Source organism: Acyrthosiphon pisum, chromosome X, assembly GCF_005508785.2.
Source record: "Acyrthosiphon pisum isolate AL4f chromosome X, pea_aphid_22Mar2018_4r6ur, whole genome shotgun sequence".
Lineage (NCBI taxonomy): Eukaryota > Metazoa > Arthropoda > Insecta > Hemiptera > Aphididae > Acyrthosiphon > Acyrthosiphon pisum.
This window is the reverse complement of record NC_042493.1, coordinates 70,247,088-70,252,839: the sequence shown is the minus strand read 5'-3', so window position 1 is coordinate 70,252,839 and position 5,752 is coordinate 70,247,088. Positions and strand designations below refer to the sequence as shown.

The 5,752-nt window shown below is 28.3% G+C and overlaps 1 pseudogene; it reads right to left on the bottom strand.

The window, feature by feature from the left end:
- Positions 1-2,973: 2,973 nt before the first annotated feature.
- LOC100574251 lies at positions 2,974-4,397 on the bottom strand (annotated as a pseudogene).
- Between the last annotated feature and the right edge of the window lie 1,355 nt (positions 4,398-5,752).

Below are 5,752 nucleotides of genomic sequence, written 5' to 3'. Positions count from 1 at the left end.
TTTTGTTGTAATAAAAAACGAGAGACTGTAGAAACTTGAAAATTTCACTGAATGTTTACATTAGCATTTTCTATATACGATAAAATTTTGAAAATAATTTGACTCTTTTTGAGCTGTTTACGGACATTGTAATTTTTCAACTTTTTTAGTTTTTTTTTCTATAAATATCAATAAAGTTTTATCTTTGGGCCAAAAAGTGTAAAAAATGATACATTGTTACAATAGTAATTGAAAACTATTAAAAATACATAGGCACAATTATTTTTTATAAGCATTTGAAGTTGAAATGTTGACAAAATTTATCAAATTTAAAATTGAATAATTATTTTGTAGTTAAAAATTTATAAAATGTTCAACTTTTATATCTAAGGATTGAAAATTTAAACAAGATTCCACGTAAATATTTAATTCTGTTACCAAAAATTCTAAGAAATACATATTAAGCACAGTTTATTTTTATAGTCATTTTAAGTTCAAATTTGGATGAAATTACATATTAAAAAAACAAGAATAACTATTTTAATTATTTTGTTGTGATTGTATAATACTATTCGTGGGTAGGTACTTGAAACTTATAAAGTATACTATTATATATCTATGATAGTATCACGGTTTTTTTGTTGATGTATAACGCGTAATAAGTATCTAATAGATAATGTGATATGATTAATTTGGAATTTATGATACCTAGGTATCTATTATAGGTCATTTTTTTTTATACCATAGATATAAATGTATAATATTATGTCTTATATCTAGACTGACAAACCGTCTCTGCTCAGAATCGTTTTTCTTATACAGTGATATTATATCATTGAATTCAAATTTAATACTATCCATTATACAGTGACCCACTTGTAACCTACTGTACAGCAGAGCGACATCCACTTACCCACCTTTTTCCTGTTGACACTTCTAATTTCTAATGGCTCTACTTTTTTCGAATGACCAGCAACAGCTAACAACTAACATATTCGATTGGGTATTTAGGTCCCATATAATATTAAGAGGGGATCTATTTATATTGATAAATATAAGGTTCAATATACAAATATTTTTATTGTTAATTTGTATCTTAGATTTGAACATATTATGTTCATTAAACATTTAAACTAAATCTACTTATCTACATTCACATTCTGCTGTGAACCAGGCAGTATTTGACTTTTGATAAGGATATTTTATTTTTGTATTTCTTTATTCATTGAGTTTGCATTATTAAAATGTCTCCTTCCTTCAACTAGAACAGAAGTATTAAATACCTAAAAAATAAAATCAAAATAAATAAGACATTTTGAATTTTAGGTAAGTACCTATACACCGTATACCCACGTGGCCGCTCTCCACTACACCATTGTCATAATTATAGACGATAAATTAATATAATATATATTCATTTTAGATTCTGAGCGGAGCGATGATTATATTAATTTTACAATAATGTGTATTTTTTTTGTGTGTCTGTCATCACTGTTTGGGGCAGTACCACTGCTTCAACAGTATCCATAGGCGTGCACACGGGTTATGCAGGGTGTGCGCTTGCATACCCTGCGGGTAGACACGTCTTGTCTTATGGGGCACATAAATAGTCTCAGACGGACTCCCAGTTCACAATTTAGACTCGTGGTAAATGATTTAGTGATATGGATATGGCCATAATATGAACTTGTTTTCAAATTTACTGTGAGCGGTTCTCAATGATTTAAGGAAATGTGGATTTTATTTTTAGTGTACCTAAGTATTTAGTATTTTCTATTTAGGCACTCTCCTCCCCCCCCCACCCCCCCCCGAAAACTACTATGCGTTAGTAAGCAAATAACTTATCAGTTATCTGTTATCCTACCGACCTATCGCGAGTCAATGAAGTTGTTTGTTCTGCGTAGTGCGCGGAGTAAAGGAAAATAAATCAAGCGTAATATTATTAAATATTAATTATATACTATATGGCCATTGTTAAGGTCAATGCTTCAATATTTTACAGTAAAAAAAAAATAAGAAAAACTTATTATTTTCTAATAAAAAGTAATAACCATATATTTATAATGTAATAACATGTACTAGTGAAGAATCCAGAAATGTTTTATTGGTGATGAGGAGGGCCCAAAATTGTCTATATACTTATGAGTTATGACTAAGCTGTCTAAATTGTAACATAATACGTAAAAGCTTAAAGCAACAACATTTTTTTGTCAAAAAGTATGCTGGGCACCAGGAATATATAAATGAAAAAAAGGTGGGTAAGTGGATGTCGCTCTGCTGTACAGTAGGTTACAAGTGGGTCACTGTATAATGGATAGTATTAAATTTGAATTCAATGATATAATATCACTGTATAAGAAAAACGATTCTGAGCAGAGACGGTTTGTCAGTCTAGATATAAGACATAATATTATACATTTATATCTATGGTATAAAAAAAAATGACCTATAATAGATACCTAGGTATCATAAATTCCAAATTAATCATATCACATTATCTATTAGATACTTATTACGCGTTATACATCAACAAAAAAACCGTGATACTATCATAGATATATAATAGTATACTTTATAAGTTTCAAGTACCTACCCACGAATAGTATTATACAATCACAACAAAATAATTAAAATAGTTATTCTTGTTTTTTTAATATGTAATTTCATCCAAATTTGAACTTAAAATGACTATAAAAATAAACTGTGCTTAATATGTATTTCTTAGAATTTTTGGTAACAGAATTAAATATTTACGTGGAATCTTGTTTAAATTTTCAATCCTTAGATATAAAAGTTGAACATTTTATAAATTTTTAACTACAAAATAATTATTCAATTTTAAATTTGATAAATTTTGTCAACATTTCAACTTCAAATGCTTATAAAAAATAATTGTGCCTATGTATTTTTAATAGTTTTCAATTACTATTGTAACAATGTATCATTTTTTACACTTTTTGGCCCAAAGATAAAACTGTAGATTGTGTAGATACATTGTGTCTACAATTTCAGCTTCCAGGGACATTTACATCGAACATATTTCCGGGGTGCGACAGGTGAGGGCCTAAGCCCGCCTGTTGTATTTTTTGTCTATTTTACCTTTTTTTTACCATTTTTACATTTATTCTGAAAATACTTTTTTTTATATATATTTATGTTTCCCACCCCCCTGTCTCGATTTATTTTGTCTATGTAGGTTCCCCATTTTTGTGAATTTTTTTAAGCATTTATAATTGAATAAATCTGTTCAAATCTGTAACAAATCTTTGAGACTTAAACGACTTTCTGGTTTCACTCTCAATAACTAAACAACAGTAAATCATATTATTGTATTATGATATGATATAATACATTATACATATTATATTATGTGCATCGAAAATTATGTTTAAAAATACTTACACTCGATATAAGATCCCGAGCATGTGGAGTAACATGTTGAGGGAAAATATATTGAGCATTTGATATCCTTGCTTTCGTCTTTTCAAATGTCGAAGCTCCAAAAGGTAGTTTACCCACTAAAATCTCATATAATAATACACCTACACTCCAAACATCAAATGATTTGTCATAAGAGTTTGCGCTCACTATTTCAGGTGGCATATAGTCCAGGGTTCCACATTGTGTCGTACGCCTGAAAAATAAAATAATTTTTAATTTTTAGAACATAGTTTATGTGTTAACTTTGAAGTCAAAGTGGCTTTTTTGAAAATTACTTTATAATATCCTTTGAATGTACGGACAACCCGAAATCAGCAATTTTTAAGTCACCTCCTTTGGTAATTAAAAGATTCTCTGGTTTTATATCTCAATGTATAATATTTTTATCATGGCAATAAATCAGCGCTTCTGTTAATTGCTTAATATAAAATGCTGCCCTATTTAACACAATAGTACATAGTAATTTTTTTCTTTCAGTAAAATAAATTATAGTTAAAACTTTTCTATAAATGTCCAGAACAATATAATAAAATAAAAACAATTTTAATATCGCATAATTTGTATTAATATTTACCGATCTTCAGAGAACCGTTGATTTTCTTGTGCTTGCAATTCGTTGTACAGCACTTTGTGTGCATATTCTAGGATCATAAATACTATAGTTTCATCATGGAAATATGCAAACATACGCACAGTATTAGGGTGCCTGAAAAAAAGATAAGATTTCATTTGCCTTACATGAAGAATATTTTTTTAATTTACCTAATTAATTAAGCGTTTACCTTAAATGTGTATGAATTTCAATCTCTCTTCTGAGTTGATGTTCTATGTTTGACTTTAAAATTTTATTTTTAAATAACACTTTAAGTGCAACTATAAAACCTGTACTATTTTCTTTCGAAAGATATACCTTCCCGAAGTTTCCTTCACCTAATTCTTTAATTACATCAAAATTATCCAATGTCCATTTCATTCTATTTAAATAACAAATACACACCATTATTGGGTATTTAATGATAATTTATTTATTATGTATGTTAAACTTACTCATTTTTTTTATCTGTAAGGCCCATGTTTTTATTGTTTTGTTGAGCAGTAGAAGGTTTTTCTTCAAGGGGTGCCATCAAATTGTTTTGGAGTTGATTAACTGTTGTAGGTAGTTTGGCCACTTGTGTAGCTTTTTTTGGTATACTAGCAACAGTTGGAATTTTAAATATTTTTTTAGGGGGACCCCTGAAAAAAAACGGTAATATATTTTCGAGTATATTTTTAAAAAGAGGATATACATATTATAGAATTATTCATGGTTCACAATATTAACTAGAAATACAAAAATCTACATATGATTTAACACTCGCTAAATAACGTGGTCGAGTATCACGAACAGAGAGTGAAAAGACGTGAAAATCATGACAAAATAGATAGGTTAGGTCATGACAAAATAGATTATTTGTCATGATTATTATTACCATTAGTAATAAAACGTAGATATCGCGCGCTAATGCACACTAATGACCGCAGTGCAATGTTGCCAGGTCAAAATGTGAGAAAGTTCGTATAATTATTCCAGTTCCATATGAGGCCGTGTGCTTTTTTGGGGAAGAGAGAAAGACGATATGAGGCTTTTTAAGTTCATGGTGCAAAACTATTTTATTAAATAAATAATGATAACATGAACGATCAGAACGATTTGTACAGCTATTTAGATAAAGTATTTTGCAATTCATTTCAAGCTCCAAAGCTTAGTGCATGTCCAAGTTAAAAATCGTAAGTGTAGAAAAATTAAAAACAATATTCAACATTACAATATAGAGTAATACTAAGAAATTTCATACATTATTCTTTAAAAAGCATCTTCTAAAAATTGGAAATGACAAAGAGAGTAATTTTTCAATAAGTATGTATAAGGTTAGATCCAAACAAATTATGAACTTAGATAATCCCACAATTTACACTTATTTTAACTACCAACAATTTAATAAAATATAAAAGTCTAAGGGTATTAAAGTCATATTCATAGTCGATGCTTAAGAATGTTTTCTCAAGCTAATTTTGATAATTTAAAAATAAAAAAATTGTGATAATGACAAAAAGCAATGCTTAAGGTAGATCCCAACCAACCTTAATTTAAGTAATACTTTTTATTTTCTTAAGCCAAAGTCTATCTCATTTATGAATCTCATTTGAGTCATTATAACTCATAGGTCATAAGCAATACTTATTCTTAAGTATCAACCTAAGAATATGGCCCTAACTATTTTGATGCATGCCTAATATAAATCAATAATAAAATAAATAATATTTACCTCTTATCTACACATTTGTTTCTATC